Genomic DNA, 20,118 nt, shown 5'->3' on the forward strand with positions numbered 1-20,118 from the left:
CACTTAGCGGCAATTACCAGCCAGGCCTCGAGGGGGCTGCCCTCTCCTCCCCCACCCGCCCGCCCAATCGCCTGGCTTCTCAGACCACACAGCGTCCACCCTTGGCCGTGAGCCCTAGAACCACCCATGCTGTCTGCAGCCATTGCATCTCGGGGCTGCAGCGTCACCATGGCAACTCGGCACTTGCACAGGTTGAGGGAAGCCGAGGATGTGACTTGTCTCTCCGAGGCTGCGGTGTCTGTCCCCGCACAACCTCCAGCTCCAGGGCCCCCGTGGGAGGGGAGGGGGGGAGGACCCACCTGCAGGTGCGGGTTGTAAGTGTTGACATGTCCACCACCTCTCCCAGCAGCCTCTGGGGGAAGCAAGGCTGACGCCCCCCTAGAGGGGCATCTGCAGTCGCTGTGGAGGTGGCAGGAGGGCGGGCTGGGGTTTGCCCGTGGGAGAGACCTGAGCCGTCGGGCAGAAACTGGCGTCCCGCACCCTCCCTTCCACTTCCCCTCTCCCCTTGTGGGCTTGGGGGTGTCGTCTCCATCTGTTTCTGCTCCACTCTGCTGTGAAAACCCTGAAAACCCCAGTGGCTGCAGAGCCGAGCCACGTGGCACCAAGAGAACCCGCCTGTGGTACTTGCCGCAGCTCCCTGTGTCACGGACTGACGACAGGCTGAGACTGGTCCCCGCGGGTTGGCGGTGTGGGGGGGGGGACACCCAGATCATCCACTTAGGTCGACAGCGTTCAGTGAGCGCCAGCCAAGTGGCTGACACTCGTGGACTTGGGGACAGGCACGTTTGTCCTTGGAGCCACGCTTCCTCCCAGCCCAGGGAAGTGTTGGGGCAGGGGCATGGGCAATGGGGACGAGACAGCGGAACGGACCGCTCACTGGGCTCCCTCTGGGAGTTCTCAGGGGCCGGTTAATCCCTACGAGCCCAGAGCAGGAGGAATCGGTGGCTGCTGTTTCACAGACGTGGAGACCGAGCTCACAGGGTCAAGCACAGGTGGCAGAGGCGGCAGCAGGTGCACACTGGCCTGGGTTGCACACGGTATCGGCTATGTGGTCCCGAGCTGGCCCCCCTGAGCCGCTACAGAAGGAAGAACTGGCGTCTGATGTGAAGATGTAACAAAATGCCGCGAGTCAAGCGGTCCGCACGGTGCTGCCGCGTGGTCCTGACCACTGTGGAGGCGTCGCAGCGAGGACACCCTGCAGCACGCCCAGTGAACGCAGGAGCCAGCCCCAGAGCCCCGCAGCCGAGGGCCCTCTCCTCGCCGCCCTGCCCGGCAGTGTCCCATGGAGGACTTCCCAGTAGCGGGGGCCTCACGGGTCCCAGCAGGGAAATGGTTTGCCCTGGAAGCAGAGCTGTTCCCCACCACTGCCACCCGCTTCCTGCCGGCCCCCAGCCCCCTCCACCCAGCCTCGGCCTCCCGCTCAGCCCTGACGTCCGCCGGGCCCCTTCACCCTGCTTTGTAATAACCAATTAGCTTGAGTCTGTTCCCATGGTTATTTACAGTCTCGTTGGCAACTCACACATTCATTCCCCTGATGCAGGCCCGCTGGCCTCCTGCTGGTGGGGCTGTCCCTGTCTCTGGGATGGCTGATGGACGCTCACCTGCTGGGGACAACCGAGGGACGGCATCAGACCGGAAGAAAATGCGTCCGGTGCCTTCCTGTTTCTGGAGCACCTAGGATCCCTGCCCAGGGACAGCGGCTGTGGGCGCAGACACCACTGTGAAGGCACTCCCCGGCCTCCAGGGACTTCCGCTGGGCTTTTAAAAAAAGTTTTATTCATTTGTTCATTCATTCAATCATTCTTTCATTCATTTGAAAGGCAGAGTAACAGAGAGAGGGAGAGATCTTCCATCCACTATTTCACCACCCAAATGCCGCAGCAGCCATGGCTAGGGCTGGCCCAGGCCAAAGCCAGGAGCCAGGAACTCCCAGGTGGTGTGTCTGGCTGCTACAGCACAACGCCTGCCCTTCTGCCCGGCTTCAAGCCCATCGGGCTCCCCGGGTGGAGACGCGTGCAGGGCCTTGATCAGAAAGTGGTCTGGCGCGGGCAGGAGAAGGGCGCGGGCTTGGCAGAGGAACAAGCCGAGCTGCAGGGCAGCCCCAGGGCTCCCGGCCCGCCCAAGAGCAGCTCTGTGGCTGAGCTGGCACCGCAGGCCGGTCCCCAGCGGGCGGAAGGTTCCAGCATCCGTGCCCCAATTACCTGCCCCCAAGGAGGCGTGGCTTTGGGCGAAGCGGCTTTCTTCAAAACAAGGCAGTCCCCCAGGGCTGCGCCACGGCTGCCTGCCAGCCTTGCTCCCGGCTGCTGGGGCATAAATCCTCCACCCCAAAGAGGACCTGGGCACCACAGGCAGCATCCGCCACACCCAGGGGCACGCACGGAGAGGGGCGAGCACCCTGCGTGTGTGCGGGCTCTCCTGGGAGACTGAGTCCTTCACCCCCAGCGGGTGAAGACTCATTGGTCTGAGGAAAGCCCCGTGGGGCCAGAAAAGCCCCCTCCAGTTCAGTGAGATTGAAAGGCAGGGTGGGGGGTGTGCCGGGGCTCCGTGGCACAGTGGGTTAAGCCACTGCCTTTAATGCCTGCATGCCATGTCAGAGTGCCGGGCATAGTCCCAGCTGCTCCACTTCCAGTCCAGCTCCCCGCTACCATGCCTAGAAAAGCAGCAAATGATGGGCCACCACCTCAATGGGAGACCTGAACCTGAGTGGGGTTCTATGCTTCTGGCTTCGACGTGGCCCAGCCCTAGCCACAGTAGCCATCTGGGGAGTGAACCAGCAGATGGAAGATCTGTGTGTGTGTGTATGTGTGTGTGTGTCACTCTGGCTCTCAAATAAATAAATACATCTTTTAAAAGTATGAAAGGGGTCTGTGCTGCAGCTCACTAGGCTAATCCTCCACCTGCAGCACTGGCACCCCGGGTTCTAGTCCTGGTCGGAGCGCCAGTTCTGTCCTGGTTGCTCCTCTTCCAGTCCAGCTCTCTGCTGTGGCCTGGGAAAGCAGCGGAGGATGGCCCAAGTGCTTGAGCCCCTGTACCTGTGTGGGAAACCTAGAAGAAGCTCCTGGGTTCATATGAGCTCAGTTCCAGCTGTTGTGGCCGTGTGGGGAGTGAGCCAGCAGAAGGAAGACCTCTCTCTCTGTGTCTCTCCTTCTCTCTATAACTCTGTCTTTCAAATAAGTAAAATAAATCTTCAAAGAAATGTTTTTTAAAGGCAGGGGAAGAGCGTACCCAGAGGCACAGAGCTGTGAGTGGGTGCCCCGGTGGTGCATTGGTCACCACGGCCGGCCAGCGGTGCGCGCGGGGAGACGGGAGGGGCGGGGCTTGGACTGCCTCTGCAACGCCCACAGGTGCCCAGGAGGAAGGCTGGTGGGAATGTTGCCCTCTCTCTGGAGCACTGTGGCTTAGGGAGAGAAGTCCACGCACGTGAGAAGCACTGGGACGTGTGCCACGTCTGTCCCTGCAGTCCTGGGCTCCTGGTCCTGAAGCCGGGTCCTGGAAGGTCATTGCTATTAGCAGCCTGGCTCTCCAGAGAAGCAGGCTCAGAGAGGCTAAGCGACTTGCCCGAGGGCACTCACCTCATTAGTCACACAGCAGGGAGCGGCCCCACCGGGACTCACCACCCCATCCGGCTTGCTGGCCCCCTGGGACCGGCACAATGGGCTGCGGGGAGCAAGGGCTGGCTGTGGCTGGCGATGTTTTGCCTGGGGAGGTATCCCCCACTGAGCCCAGGCCTCCCCCTGTTCCTGGGCTGCCCCATGAATTAAACATGCCCCCATGGTTAACTCAGTAATGCTTTTATTAATAGTTAATTACTCACCGTGCACTGGGGAAATGAGACTTACTCAGGCCTCGTAAATTAAGGCAGTGATCTCGTGAAGGAAGCCAATGGGAGTTCATTACCCCGGCCCCCTCTGCTGCTGCGCCTCTGGGCTTGCCATTTAGCAGGGCTAAACTCGATGTACTGGGGGGGGGGGGGAGGACGTGGGGCCCCTCCCACAGGCAGAGGTGGGGACTGGAGCAGGGAGGAGCCTCCAGTACGGCTGGGAAATGTCATTCTTGCACTGAGGTGGCCGGCACCAGCTGTGCTCCCTGTCACTGCCTGGGGCTCGGAAGGCCACCTGCCCACCGTGTGGGTGTGGGACCCCCTCACTCGATCTGGGCCTGGGCCTGGACCTGTGGTTTCCTGTCAAGACCCTCGGGTCCCAGGCACTCCCCTCCAAACGTCCACACGGCCCCAGAGCCCCTGGTCTGCGGCCAGCTGGGGACTGAGCTGCTTACCTGGCCGGCTTCTCGGCATGGAACTTCCTGCCTTGTTTTGTTTCCGGGACAGAGAAGCCCCTCCTCATGTTCCCGTGGGAGAGGGGCCAGCGTCCGCTCTGCTCTCCCGTGTGCCGGGCTGGTGCCGGGGGTTCATGGTCATTGGCTTCCATTTCTAACCCCTGCCAGTCTCCGTTTCTTCACCTGGAGATAGGCACACGGTTAATACCTGGGCCTGCGGATGCGGTGGTGACTAAAGGAGGTTCTCTGAACGCTGCTTAGAGCATGGTGGGTCCTGGGGCACAGCAGACCACACCACTGCTCACAGCGCCGGCCTCGTGTCCCAGCGGCTCTGTTTCTGATCCAGCTCCTGCTAACGCACCTGGGAAGGCAGCAGACGATGACTCAAGTACTCGGGTCCCTGCCATCCACGTGGGAGACCAAGAAGAAGCTCCTGGCTCCTGGCTTTGGTCTGGCCCAGCCCTGGCTGCTTTGATCATTTGTTGAGTGAACCAGCAGATGGAAGATTCTCCCTCCCTCCCTTTCTCTCTCTCTCTCTCAAGCCCTCTAAGAGACACTGTTACATTTCTCTTCTTCACAATCATGCTGCCGGCTGTGGCCATTTTACAGATAAGCAAAGCAAGGCTTTGAGTATGTTCTCTGACAACACAGAACTCCACATCGCCAACGCTCCAGCATTTTCCTTCCATGGAGGCAAAGTGGGGCTCCCGGCCCTTCCTGCAGAAGAGCACAGTGGCCAAGCCCCCAGGGCCTGGAAAGATCGGCCTGTGCCCCACCCCCACCCCGTCACAGAGCCTCACCAGGCAAGGCAAGTGTGGCATGAGATGAAGGGGCTCAGCTCCGAAGGTGGGCTGGCCCAGGTTCAAATCCCACTGCCCCCGGGGCCAGCGCTTTGGTCCCCAGGGCCTCAGCGTCCATGTCTGGAAAGATGGGGCCGCCGGTAATACCTGTGCCACAGCCTCTTTACCTGTGACGTGGGGTTATGATGGCCTCCCTGGCCGGGCGATTGGAGGCCCCGCAGGGACCACGGGCGCCCGGTCACCTTGCAAGCAGGACAACATGGAAGAGGCAAGCTGCTGCGGTTCTCAGTGGAGGGTCGGGCAGAGCTTTCAGGGGTAAACACTGCCCTGGGGGACGAGGCGACCCTTGCTCTCCTGAGTGTGGTCATGGCGATTGCCACCCCACACCCACCCAGGCAGCGGTGGGCCGCTGGCCGTGCCCCCGAAACTGCAAAGCCATGCATGGGCAAGGAGCCGGGGGCGGGAGCTTGCAGGCTCGCCGGTCAGGGAGCAGGAGGCGCGGAGGCGTGTGGCTCCAGGTTCATATATAATCTGTGGCATCGGATTTAAATGTCAGTGCTGCAGGCGGCTGACCCGGGTTCCCGCACAATGGGCCGCAAGGGGCGCCTCCGCCGCCTCTTCATCTTCCTGGCGGTAGCTGACCAAAGGGAGGGAGATTTGGTTTCTTAAAAAACTAAACAGTTGTTGAGCACTCTGGCGTTGCCTGGGCAACAGCCGAGGGGAGAGAGAAGCATCTTATTGTTTAAAGTTATTCTTGCTCGATTTCAAAGGTCTGCTCTGAAAAGCCCGCATTCTCGGAGCAGCCCGGCGGCTCCTCTCCGCCGGCCCAGCCGAGCCGGCGCGGCTCCTGCCCACCCTCGGCCTCCAGCCCCACCCCCCAGCTCTGTGCTTTCGCCGCGAGTCAGTCCAGCAGGATCCTGACCCCTCCCTGCCACCCTGCCCAGCCACTGGCTGCTTGTCCAGACGTCCCCTGCCGGGGCCTGGGGACCCGAGGGCGCTGTCGGTCTCAGGGACATAGGGGTCGGCTCGCCACGTGATCCTGACCTGCAGCAGAGGGCGGGAGGAGTCTTGACCATGGACCGTCCAGAGGCGGGCATCTTGGTTCTGGAGCCAGCCAGGGGCAGGTCAGGTGGCTCCTGGGGGACAGGATCGCTGAGACCGCGTCAGGTGGCCTCTGGCCTCCTGCCGCGTGGTGTGGGGACTGTTTGCTCATCTCTCTTCCCCAGGAGACTGTCAGCTCCTGACAGCCGGGCTGGGCCTGCTCGAGTCTGAATACTGTAAGCTGCCTCAAATCCTTTCAGGAGCCAGGCAAACTCTGAAAACCCAAATGGGATGCACATATATTTTTAATTACAAAGTGTTTAGATAGCAACTACACACACGCACACAATTCCAAAGCTTCTGCAGGAATCACTCCCCGTGTCTCCCGGGGCCTGGTTTCCTTCCGAGGGGACACTCAGGATTCCTCGCTTCCTGCCATATCCCACTGACGATGCTGTTCATAGGAGGAGACTAAGAAGTTCATGGGGAAATGGATTAAAAGATGTTTATTTTGGTGTGAAGATTTTTGAAGTCCATGCATAGCTTTTTTTCATGCATTTTCCGTGAACTTTTTAAAAACCAGTATGCATTAATTTCATAATTTTTTGCACCAAAATAAACTTTTTGCAATGCCATTTTCCACGAACTTTCTGAAGTTCCCTCATATAGGCACAAATGGGCAAAAAATGAAGACTTGTTTTTGCAGCTCTAGCCCCTGTGTGTACCACATGGCCAAGTGCACAGTAGGTACTCATTACAAGTTTGTCGGCTAGTTGGATGTGCAGATGAGTGGATGGATGGATGGTAGGGTGGGTGAACGATGGATGGTGGAGGGTTGGGTGGATGGAACAGTTGGTGGGAGGGTGATGGACGGGTGGATGGGTGATTGGATGAAGGATGATGGATGGATGGGTGGATGGGCCAGTGATGGATGGGTGGATGAATGGGTCCATGGACAGATGGACAGGTGGATGGGTGGGTAGTGGATGGATGAATGGATAAAGGATGGATGGATGATGGATTGGTGGATGGATGAGATGAATGAATAGGTGGATTGGTCAGTGATGGATGTGTGGATGGGTGGATGGGTGGATGTGTGGATAGGTGGGTGGATGGGTGGATGGATGGATGGGTGGGTGGGTGGATGGATGGGTGGATGGGTGGGTGGATGGGTGGATAGGTGTGTGGGTGGATGGATAGGTGGGTGGATGGGTGGATGGATGGGTGGGTGGGTGGATGGGTGGATGGATAGGTGGGTGGATGGGTGGGTGAAGGATTGATGGGAGGAGGGTGGGTTGGTGAAAGATGAGTGGATAAGTGCAGTTCTTGCTCTGCTCCTTTTTCTCCTGATGTCTGCGCCCCCCAAGGGGCTCCTCGGGAGACATGTTGAGTCTGAGGGGCCTATGCAACTCAGACGGAGCTGTCCAACAAGCAGCTGACTTTGTGGTTGTCAGGTGGGAATTTTGTTTACTGCTTAAAAATGACCTAGCTCCAGAGACTTGACCTCCTAGAAGTTTGTTTACTCCTACTGAGCAATCCCGAGGCAGGGTTAGCTCTCAGAGATACCAGGGTCAGGGGCACCCTTAACATTTCCCTCATAGTCTCAAAAATGCCGTGGGCGAGAGGGCCTAAAGCATCAGGCCCACGTTCCAGGGAGGAGAAAGAGGAAGAAGAGGCCAGAGGATGGTCGACCCCTGTGGAACACCCGTCCCAGAAGCCCCGCCCCTGACTCCAGCTGCCCCATTCCTTGTCTTCCTGCTTCTGTCACCCACCCCTCGGTGCCCATCCTCTGCCCAGCATCCAGAATGACTCTTCTGATCAACAGATCTGAGGGGGCCGCCCCACTCAGAGCATCCAGCAGCAGCCTGGGGCCTTGCGGGGCCGGCAGGAAGCCCCTGCTCCTCCCTGCCCCTTGGCCCTGGCAGTCACTCTGCCACAGCCACCCCGACCTCCTCCCACCTGCCCAGCCCACTGCCCTGACACTCGTTCTGGCCCTGCCTGTGGGAAGTTCCTTCAGACCCTCGGCCTGCAGCTCCTTGGCATCAACACCCCCGGGTGGAGAACCCTGGCGACCACTCAGGCGAGGCCCACCCCGCCGCCCCCTCCCTGGCCCCTCCGGGAGGGAACCTACCTGGACTGTGGGCGCCTGGGCATCCTCCAAGCCGGTGACGCCTCCAGCTCCTTCCCCAGGATCGCGTTTTCCAATGCATAGAAGAAAACACGTGGGGTTACAAAGGCAGCCAATTATATTGAAATGCAGTTTTCAAAATATTTACAAAACAAATGTGTGTTACAGCACTATATGTGCTGCGTTATTAATGCATTAAGTAACGAGCTTGAGCGGCAGTTCTATTAAGCGCCACAGTTTGGAAGCAGTGATGAGTGTCAGTGATATTTCGGAATGTCTACAGCAGCCGTAATGGGAGAGGAAATATCGGATTTCTGTTGGTGACAGAGTCACAGCCCTGCTGATGCTACCGTGATGCCTCGCCACCATCCATAATTGAAGAGCGGCAGGCACTATATTTCAGTTAGAGGCTAGTGAACAAAAATGTGATTTTTCCCCCCATCTCACATCACTTACCCCCAAATCCTAGCAATAGATGCCTGGGTTGGGGTTGAAGGATTTTTTTCTTTTTTAAGTCTGCTTGGCTGCCTGGCATCACACATGTATTTGTTAACTTGCTATTGTCAGGGGTGCCGGAAGCAGAGCTCCTATCTGTTCTGTCCTCTGCTGTATCTTCAGTACCAAGAGCACTGTCAGGCACAGAGGAGACCAACAAAGATTTTTTTTTTTTAAGATTTTTATTTATTTGAAAGTCAGAGTTACACAGAGAGAGGAGAGGCAGAGTGAGAGACAGGTCTTCCGTCCGATGGTTCACTCCCCAGATGGCCGGAGCTGCGCCGATCCGAAGCCAGGAGCTTCCTCCAGGTCTCCCATGTGGGTGCAGGGGCCCAAGGACTTGGGCCATCTACTGCTTTCCCAGGCCATAGCAGAGAGCTGGATGGGAAGTGGAGCAGGTGGGACCAGAACCAGCACCCATATGGGCTGCTAGCACTGCAGGCCAGGGCATTAACCCACTGCACCACAGCGCCAGCCCCAACAAAGATTTTTTTAAATTAAATGAACCAATAAGAGATGAGGTTGCAGGGGGCAGGCACTGTGGTATAGCAGGTAAAGCTGCTGCCTGCAGTGCCGGCATCCCATATGGGTGCCGGTTCGAGTCCCGGCTGCTCCTCTTCCAATCCAGCTCTCTGCTATGGCCTGGGAAAGCAGTAGAAGATGGCCCAAGTCCTTGGGCCCCTGCATCCACGTGGGAGACCCAGAAGAAGCTCCTGACTCCTGGCTTCGGATTGGCACAGTTCCAACTGTTGTGACCATCTGGGGAGTAAACCAGAGGATAGAAGACCTCTCTCTCTCTCTCTCTCTCTCTCTCTCTCTCTCTCTCTCTCTCGGCCTCTCTGTAACTCTGCCTTTCAAATAAATAAATAAATCTTAAAAATAAAAGAGAGAGGTGAGGTTGCAGAGCCAGGGAACGCTGGAGCCGGATGTGAGAGGCCTTGAATGCCACACTCAGGAGCATGGCCGGGACCGGTGGGGGTGGGGACGGGCTGGCAGGTGGGCTGCCGGGGCGGGCAGCAGGCCAGCTGCGAGGGCCGCTTTCTGCAGGAGGCCCCAGCATGGACGGGTCTCCCCATCAATCGCGGATGACAGCAGCCGCTCCCCTGCCTACTCCCCCGTCTCCCTCTGGCCTCCCTCCGTGTTAAACAGGGACCTTGGAGAGGCTGGGCCCAAGGTGCTGTCATCATTCATCAGTGCTTCGCAGGCAACAGTGTCGTGCCGGGTGACAGGGACGGGGTCCACGGGGAGGTGGCGGAGAGCCCCCAAGGCTCCGGATGCACGGTAGGGACATCTCTGTGACAAGGGACCCCACGTGCCGGACCCTGCAGCCAAGGAGGAGACCGGAGCTGGTCGTTCAGGGCCGTCTCCCAGCGACCTGAGAAGCCCGGGAGACAGGCAGCTTCTGGAACCAGCTCGGCCACTCGTGTCTTAGTCTCGTGCTGTTGAGCAGGCCGGGGCCCTCTCCAAGCCCGCCCCATCTCCAGCGTGAGGCTGGTTCTTTCTCCATCACAGGTGCGGGGCGGGGATTCGCCGGGGTGGATACCTGCTCTCAAGTGCTCGGCAGACTAGCGGCCGCCCTTGTCACCTAAAGCAGGGGCTGACGGGGGCTGAGCCACCACTTGGGACAACAGCATCCTATCTGGGAGCACTGGCCCGAGTCCCCGCTGCTCCGCTTCCAACCCAGCTCCCTGCTAATGCGTCCGGGAGAGCAGCAGAGGACGGCCCAAGTCCTTGGTCCCCTGCACCCACGTAGAAGACCCAGATGGAGCTGTGGGCTCCTGGGTTCGGCCTGGCCTAGCCCTGGCCACTGTGGCTATTTGGGGAGTGAACAAGTGGATGGAAGACTCTCTCTCTCTCTCTGTCTCCCTTTCTCTCTCCCTCTCTCTCTGACACTCTGGCCTTCAGATAATTAATTAAGTTAAAAACAGCATAAAGCAAAACAACTTGGCGATGGGGCCAAGTCTCCGTGCTGCCAGCATCCCTTCATAACCCAACTCGTCACCCTGCCCAGAACAGGAGGGGGCCAAGAAACCGGAGTGGAGGGAAGACAGTTTTAAAGTCAGGCAGCTCTGGGTTCAGCTCACAGCTGTGTGACCTTGGGTGAGCCACGTCACCTCTCTGAGCCTCATCTATCCCCAGCACTGCGAGCAGGAAGTAGAATGCGCTGTGAGCGTTCCCACGGACAGGGCCCACCCAGTCATAAACACACCAGGAGCTGAGAGGGTGGAGGGAGTGGTACCTGCCCTCCTCGTGCCTGCAGGCAGTGCTGCCTCAGGGAGCGCTCAGACCCATCGTTGCCCTGGGCCCTCGCTGAGCGCTTGAGAGAGAGAGAGAGAGAGTGAGAGAGAGAGAGAGAGAGAGAGAGAGAGAATCAACCATCTGCTGCTTACTTCCCCAAGGCCAGGAGCCATGAACTCCATCCGGGTCTTCCACGTGGGTGGCAGGGGCCCAAGCACTTGCTCCATCCTCCACTGCTTTCCCACACTGGATCGGAAGCAGAGCAGCCAGGATTTGAACCTGCGCTCTGATGCAGGATGGTGACATTGCAAGTGGTGGCTTAACCCGCTGCACCACCTCGCCAGCCCCTCCTGTCTTCATTATAGACACTCACTCGTCCCGTCACTCAGCGCGCGGTCCTTAGCCAAACTGAAGGATCCGGCGCTAAATAAAGCAGAGGCAGCTCCTGCCCCGGAGGAACTTAGAGTCTGGTGGCCTCGGGCCCCAGAGAACTCCGCCCACACTCCCCCATCGGCAGGAACGTCTGCGTTTGCTCCCGGAAGACAGATCCGCAAGTGCCCGAGTCCAGAGACCACTGTCCGTGGTCTCCCCGGGCAGTGGGCAGGCTGGGCACGGAAGAGCTCACCGCTGTGGTTGTGAAACCCACCCCCCCGGGGATAACACCACGACCCCAGCGTGATCGAGGCTCCTTGCACAAGGGAGTGCACGAGCAGACGCGGCCGGGAGAGGCTGCACGCGGGCCGGCCCTGCCCAAGACTCACACTGCCGCCCCTGAGGCTCCTGGAAAAGTCATGCAGCAAAGAACCTGAGACTCAACTTGTTGCTTCCCACCACCCGGGGCCAACAGAGGCTTTTCTCAAACCGCACCTGCCGACTCTGGAACACGCCAGGGCAGAGGGAGGAGCAGGGCGTCCAGACGGACCTGGTTCAAGGCCGGCCTTAGTGTGATTTGCGCCTGATGAACCGTGGAGACGTAACTCAGAGAGGGGCATTGAGTGGCCCAGGTCACTCAGCGTCTGACCAGGGCCCAGGGGCGCCCTCCACGCACGTGTTGCTCTGCTTCCTTTCTGACAGCCAGGATGCACTGGCTCTCAGCCCCCTGGGCCCTGTGGCCATGTACCCTTGTGCAGGATACAACCTGACCAACTGTACCTGGTGACCCTAATGAGCCCCAGCTCCTCACTCCACCCACCCTCAGCCCCTGCATGGGGAGCCACTCCCCTCCAGGCGCCTGCTGGCGTGGACATAGCCCCATCGTTGGGCTGTACATACAGAGCCCCAAAGTAGCCTTGGCCAAAGGTGCTGACTCAGCAAACTTTAATTTATCTCACAGGCCAGGGGTGTGCGCGAAGCAATTAGTGAAATAATGGTTATGTCGCACTAAAAATTATTTATAGAGTCACCGAGCACACAGCTGTGATTAAATTAGACAACGGGTGGGTGGGGTGGGGGGAACTGTAACTGCCGCAGAACCGGCGTCCTGGAGCCGGGGAGGGGAGGGGTCATCCTGCCGGCTGGGTGGGGGTGGGGTCACACTGCTCTTGTCTGCTCACCCCAGGCGGAGGCAGCAGCTGCCCTGACCCGGGGGAGGGTCTGTGTGGGAAATCCCCGTCCCCAGGAGGGGTCTCACCCAGTGGAGACTTAGCAGGAGTGCTGGGGCAGTGCTGGGTGGGGCAGGGGTCCGTGGCCTCCACGGCTGACCCCGACCGTGGCCCGCAGAGCACAGAGAAGCCCATTCCTCCTCCCACGCCACAGGTGGCAAAACCCAGGGGCAGAAATCTGCTCTCTCCCATTCATTCCTCTGATCCAGCCTGGGCACTGGCTGGGGGGCCGGACCCCACTCTAGTCCTCAGCGCATCCCCTGAGTGTTAAGCTGTCAGACAGTGGCTTCTACGTGAGAGAATGGGCATTTATTGAGCCTAGTGTGTACTCTTTTTCTATATTTATGGGTATTGTTTTGTATTTTAAGAGATGTATTTATTTATTTGAAAGAGGGGCTGGCGCCGCGGCTCACTAGGCTAATCCTCCACCTAGCGGCGCTGGCACACCGGGTTCTAGTCCCATTCGGGGCGCCGGATTCTGTCCCGGTTGCCCCTCTTCCAGGCCAGCTCTCTGCTGTGGCCCAAGAGTGCAGTGGAGGATGGCCCAAGTTCTTGGGCCCTGCACCCCATGGGAGACCAGGAGAAGCACCTGGCTCCTGCCTTCGGATCAGCGCGATACGCCGGCCGCAGCACGCCGGCTGCGGCGACCATTGGAGGGTGAACCAATGGCAAAGGAAGACCTTTCTCTCTGTCTCTCTCTCACAGTCCACTCTGCCTGTCAAAAAAATTTATTTATTTGAAAGAGTTACGGGGTGTAGGGGGGAGAGAGAGAGAGAGAGAGAGAGAGAAAGAGAGAATCTTCCATTTACTGGTTCACTCCCCAAACTGGGCTGGGCCAGATGGAATTCAGGAGCCAGGAGTTTCCTCCAGGTCTCCCATGCAAGTGCAGGGGCCCAAGCACTTGGCCATCTTCCACTGCTCTCCCAGGCCACAGCAGAGAGCTGGATCGGAAGTGGAGCAGCCGGTACTCGAACCGGTGCCCGCATCTTACTGGCTATGGCCCAGGGCCAGTTACTGTCCTATTCATGCTTCTATGTGTCCTCACTTAGCACCTCACAGCGTTCCTTTAAAGTGTTTTCCCCTTTGACAGATGGAGGATCTGATTCAGAGAGGTGAAGCCATTTGCCCACAGCCACACAGCATGTGAGGGCAGAGCTGTTTTCTCCGCTCAGTGCTGGAGGGTTGAGGTGCTCTAAGTGTTGGGGGCACCTTCGTATTTGTGGGCTTCCTTGACACTGCTCTGGCACTTGACACACATGATCTCGTCTATCAGCAAGGCTTCAGGTGCTCATGGGGAAACTGAGTCACAGGGTGCCCCCCCCATGATTGGTTCCCAACCCCCAGGCTATAAGCAGCAGGGTTGGGGTTCATCAGCAGGACCTGAGCTATGGGGTTTTTGTTTGCTTTTAAAGAATTGATTATTTATTTGATAGGCAGGGAGAGACACACAGAGAGATCTTCCATCTATTGGTTCACTCCCCAAAGGACCACAACGCCAGGGCTGCGCCAGGCCAAAGCCAGCAGCCGGGAGCTTCTTCTGGGGCTCCCATGTGGGTGCAGGGGCCCGAGGACTTGCGCATCTTCCGCTGCTTTCCCAGGTACATTAGCAGGGAGCTGGATGGGGAGTGGAGCAGCCAGGACAGGAACCAGCAATCATATGGGATGCTGTGAGGGGGCTTTATCTGCTACACCACAATGCTGGCCCCAGGGGTGTTTTTTTTTTTTTTTTTTTTTTTTTTTTTCCCAAAGCGTTGCCGACTCAGCTACAAAGGCACTCAGGTGGTGGCCGTGGCCTTCTGTAGTTACTCTCAGCTCTGGCCTAGATTCCGTCTCCTACCTCGAGGTGGCCCCGAGTTCAGGCCAACCCATCCAGGAGATACAGACCTTTGCCCAGGGCCCTGTGTGATCCTAGAATTCTCTGGGAGCCTGAGGGGTGGTGGCGGGCTTGGGAGTGTGATGCGTGGCCAGGAGGCCCTCGGGTGCTGACCCCGGGCCCTGCATGCCTGCCCCTCCCATCCCTTCCCCTCTGAGCTACAGCCGCGCCCCACTATTTCACACGAGTGCCACCCTGGGTTGTCTTTTTGAGGCTGGGGGTCCATTCTCCCCTCCCCCCACAAGCCCATGGAGGCTCAGAGACGTGGGGTGACTGGGCAGGGCCTGGGGGCCAACCCCTCGGAGTCCAAGACTCAAGCCCGGCTCCCCAGCCTCCTCCCCTCCCCCTCTCTGCCAGCGCCTCCCTCTGGGGCTCCCGACCAGGTGTTCTCTCCCTCCCCCAGGTCCTCTCTCCCTCCCCCAGGTCCTATCTCCCACCCCCAGGCCCTCTCTCCCTTCTGGCACCATGCTGATGGAGCAGGCCCAGAGGTCTCCTGCCCAGTGGGTGGGGTGGAGCCACAAGCCTGCCCCTGCAGCCCCACGGAGAAAGGCTCGGTGGGGCCGGTAGCTGGGTCCCTCCGATGCCCCGAGGGGCAGGTGCTCCCACTCCGCAGGATGCACCTCCACTTTGCCTCCTCCCACCGCCCAGAGTGGCTCCTCAGCCAGGTGGGCAGCAACCTCAGGACCCAGGCCCCTTGCCCAGCTCAGTCCTGAGCCCGCTGCTGCCTCCGGCCACTTAGCATGCAGCCCTGGTCCGAGGGCTGCGGCAGCCAAATGAGATTAGTTCGCCTGCTAAAGCGACTCCCAGCTCGCTCGCTGCCACCTGCGGCACCGCCCACAGCCCGGAGACCCCGCCCCCACCTCCTCGCTGGCTGGCACCTGAAAAGAGGGCAGCGGGTCCCGCCCAGCGCTGGGTCTTGCCCTCCTCCCCCAGCAGACCTCCAGGAGTCAGCAGTGAGGGGGGTGAAAGGGGGGGCAGGCAGCAGAGGGAGCCCGGCGGGATCCAGGGCCCTTCCCTGCTCGGTAGCCCCTGCAACTGGGAAGAAGCGTCTGGCCCATCTTCATCCACAGGGCTTGTCTCCTTGCTTGTTTCCTTGGGGGTGGTCCCGGGGAGCAGGTGCAAGTAGGAGCCCAGCCCATCCCCCTCCCTCTCCTCCACTCCCAGGGGAGTGACCAAAGCCCAGGCTCACCTGAGTCTCTCACCCAGCTTCTCTGTAGCTGCTGTGTCCCCGTGTCTCCCAGGTCTCTGGCCCAAGGCCACCGACTCGGCCAGCAGTAAAATGCTTGGGAGGCCACTCCCTCTCCCCACCCCACTCCACCTCCTGAAGCACGCTGGCACCTGGCAGCTTTTGATTGCAAGCCCCTGCCCACCTCTCCCGCTCACCTGGCCAGCCAGGCTGACCCAGCTCAGGGGGAAGGGGTCCTGCTGAAAGGCAAGGTGCCCGAAGCGCTGTCCACTCCCACTCTCTCTGCTGCCTGCCTTCCCTCCCAGGTCACACCCGATCAGCTCTGCGAATTTCAACTTGCACTTCTGCCTACATGGGCTTGTTGTGTAGCCTCAGGCAAATCACTCAGCCTCTGAGCCTCACTTTCCCCCTCTGCAAAATGGGGTGATCCCTGACCTCAAGGGCTGACGATCTGCACTGGATCACAAGTGAGCATGGCCATGTGAGGGGCTGCTCACGATTGGTGGGGCAGGACCACGGCTCCGCTGGCTTTGCCATCTCCTTGCTCTTGGCCTCTCGGCTCGGATGGTTCATTTGGGGCAGAGACGGCTCCTTCTGTGATGGACAGCGACGGTGCCCAGGCAGAGGGAGGTTCGGAATGCCAGGCACAAGGGCATGGGTCAGAACCCAGCCCCGGAAGTGGCTTTCTCACCGCCACACAGCCTGAATCGCCGGGGTCAGCTCTGTGAATGGTGCCATCACCCCTCACGGCCTCCCCTTCCCTGTGCCCTGCCGCAACCCCCTCTCTGAACACCCTGGTGACCAAGAGACAGAGGCAGGAGCGAAACCAGAAAGAGGGAGGCTGGGGGCGCGGAGACTGGAGCTGGGGGTCAGGAGGCAGGGGCAGCAAGGAGGCCAGAGACCAGGCAGGCACTGGGAGACCTGTGGGGACCCTCTCCCTGCTGAACCCCTACCCGCCCCTGCGCGCAGCTGGCTGGAGTTCTGGCCAGCGGGGCGGGACCCTCTCCTCTCCGACAGCCCCTCTGGCTCCTCTCCAGCCCCCACCTCCGCACCCCTGCAGGGCCCAGGGAGGAGCCCTAATGGCCGAGGCAGATCCCTGGGCTGGAGCTTGGAAGTGGCCCCAGGAGTTCCTGGCAGAGCCCGGCTGCAGGTGGTGGGGAGTGGCCCCAGGCCAGGGCGGCCAGCTGTGCGCTCAGGTGGCCTCTCGCCACTGCAGCCAGCCTCAGACGGGAGCCGTGTGGAAGCAGAGCACGGCCTTGCCCACCTGCCTCCCGCTCAGCATGCAGGAGACATGGAAACTGAGCTCAGAGAGAGCTGTGGGAATGTCTGCAGACGGCAGGGCCTGGCTGGAGACCTCCGCAGCCCCTGGCCCCGAGCAGCCCTGCCCCATCCCCAGGCCTGCAGGAAGCCTGGAAGCTGAAGGCTGCTGCTTCCTGCTGCCCGACCCAGCATCTCCACCGAGAGCCAGGAAGCCCGAGCCTTCTCGGCACTGAGCAGCCTGGCAGGAGACCCTTCCCCCAGCCCCTCCCTTCGGCCCTCGGCTCTCCCATCTCCCCTTCTCGCGCCCACCACCCATGTCTGGTACAGACAGCCTGGGGACAGAGCCACAGGGAGCCCAGACCCAGAGACTTCACCCCAAGATCTCACAGCTCCTTCTCTATCTAGCCTGCTGCAAACACACGTGTGCGTGCACACGCACACACACACACACTTTTGGATCATTCAGAATCCATTGCTGAACCTCAAGTTCACCTATTATCAGCTCTAGGGACCTCTGATCCTGGGAGGGAAACTAGGGCCAGAGAGGGAATGGACTTGCCCCCAGTCACGTGACGAGGGAATCTCACACGGCTCCAGCAGGTGCTTCGGGGCCAGGGCGCCGCCTCTGAGAACCCCACCGGCTCCAGACTCCCCCCGGCCATTCTGTGTTCTTCTGGCCTCCCCTCTCACCTGCACCTCCAAGACCTGGTCAATTGCAGGGCTCCAGAGTTAATAAATCAAGGTGACTTTGGGGACAAGAATCGGCCTCTTTCTCGCAGTCCCTCCCATTTGCATAATCCTGGCTGGCAATATGATAATGATGTTTGTTAAAGACAGAGCACAATAAATTAATACCGTTAAGTTGTTGCTGCAAAATGCAAAGCAGGTAATTTACTGCCAGCCAGGACCGGAGCTTTAAACTGTAATGGATTAACTTTCCCAGCAGCAAATGTGTCCCCCGAGGGAGGGGGGAGGCAGGGGCGGGGCTGGGATGGAGGTGGGGGGGGGGAGCCTGCTTCCCAGGCTCAGGCCTTGGGGGTCCAGGCTCTGATCTCAAACTTCTACCAGATATCAGTGCCTTGCCCACTGCACAGAAGGGGAAACTGAGGCCCGAGCAGGGCAGGCAGCTGTGGAAGGTCTTGGAGAGGCCGTGGTAGTGACCTGGGGCTTCACACGACAGCCCATCCCCCTGCAGAGGAGGGGCTGCTGGCGTCTCCCCCCCCCCCCATCCACCAGGACCTCAGCAGAAGTCCCTGCGGCAGGCCCTCAGCCTCCTCTTCCAGGAAGCGACTGCGGAGGTCCCAGCCCGGCAGGGCCTCAGCCGCAGCCAGTGCTGGCCCAACCCGAGCTCCCCTGGGGTCCACAGCTCGGCAAGGTGGAAGCTGAGTTTGGTGAGGGCTGTGGGGCAGGAGTGGGAGGGGTGGGCGGGGATGAGGGTCTCCCTGGCATGATGCCTGCCCGGCTGCCCCAGAGACCCACTCTCAGCTCCTGGGAGGGAACGAGACGGGAGGAGGGGAGCAGACACGGGCATCAGCACGGCGGAAGGGGGTGGTCCGCGGGGACCCCAGGGGGGAAGCAGGCGGTGGACATGGACGGGGCCCCTCAGGGCAGCCCTCTGTAGGGCTCAGGCAGCTCTGCTGGTGCCCGGTCCCCAGGAGAATTGTCGTGGCTCAGGGCAGCCGGCAGGCGGGTCTCGGGGACCCCAGCAGAATTCTAATTTCCCATTTATCTCTGCAGCCTCTGCAGTGATATTAAAGGGGCGACACACTGCAGTCGGCTCCCAGGCTAATTGGATTTGGGTCTCGTCCCACTCCTGGGGGAGGGACGGGGCGGGGGGCGGGGGCAGCCTGAGCGTGGAGAGGATGCTCCAGGACCTCAGCTGGGGTGGGCTCGGGGTGGGTGGCCGTGGTCCCTGGGGCAGACCCAGGGTCACATCCTGGCTGCCCTGGGGCTCAGTGCTCTCCTCAGAGATTCCGACTGTGGTGACCGGGCGGTGACAGCTGCACTGCCCACCACTCCGCTGGCTCGCCTGGATGGCAGGCTGAGGCCGAGGTAGTGCACGGGACACACCCTTCACCCTCCCTGTCCTGACAGCCCAGTGCACTGTGACCAAGTTCCATTGTACAGATGAGTAAACTGAGGCATGGAGGTTAAGTTGTCAGGGTCTAGGGTACCCACAGTGAGCCCTTCAGGTTTGTAAGGTGCCCGGAGTACCAACTGTAAAATCCCAGTACAGCTCGCAGGGTATGTGGGGGGGCATATCCCATGCCCATTTCACAGGTGGGGAAACTGAGGCCTGGCTCATAGCTTCTTTCAGCTTTAGGATTCTGTCCCTGCCACCAAGGCTTCCCAGACCAGGGTCCAGGACATGTTCAGGGCAGAGCCGGCTGCACTTGGCACAGTGTTGGGGGTAGGGGAGACAAGGGGCCTTGCTCCCCGCACCTGCCTTTCCTCCATCAGCCCCGCCCCCTGCTTCCCTGGGCTGAGGTCTCTATCCTGGTGCTCTCCGTCCTGCCGGGACCCTGTCCCACCTTGCTCAGCTGCAAGGGGCCACGCCTGCTGAGCACAGATCCATCCCGGCTGTACCCCCATTTGAATCCCACATTACAGGCCCAGAGTGGGAGAGGGGGGAGGCAGGGGCCAAAGCTGACCTCCGTCTCCCTCGGAAAAGGCCCCTGGGCCGGTGCAGCACACACACCCATTTCACAAAGAACCAGGCTCCTGGGAAGGGTCTCACGCGAGGTCGCACCCAGAGATCTGGCCTAGCTCGGATGCAAACCCGGCTTAGTCTGGATTCAGGACCTCGGCTCTGAACAGCGCGCTCCCCCATGCAAGAAAGAAGCCAGGACTTGGAAGTCCCAGTCGTGGTGGCCAATGGTGCCCACGGAGGTGAAACGGGGAGGAGCCCTGGGCAGGGGACCAGTAGGCCTGGCCTTGAACCTCCGCTCAGCCCCAAACTCACCCTGTGGCTCTGGTGAGCGCCATGACTTCTTGGAGGTCAAGGGCACTTGAGGACCGTCATTGTGCCCACCCTGTGTAGGTCGAGGGCCTACACGGGGCTGCTCTGGGTGTCATGGCAACTACAGATGCTGCGAGTGCCTGCCCACAGGAGGCGCTCAGGCCCCGCCCGCCAGTATTTCCGTGGGCAGGTTCCCACCTGCTGGGAAAGCTCCAGGCAGCACGTGCTCTGCTCCGTGGATTCAGAGGTTCTCAGAGACGGA

The sequence above is a fragment of the Oryctolagus cuniculus genome, chromosome 11 (genome assembly GCF_964237555.1).
Source record: "Oryctolagus cuniculus chromosome 11, mOryCun1.1, whole genome shotgun sequence".
Classification (NCBI taxonomy): Eukaryota; Metazoa; Chordata; class Mammalia; order Lagomorpha; family Leporidae; genus Oryctolagus; species Oryctolagus cuniculus.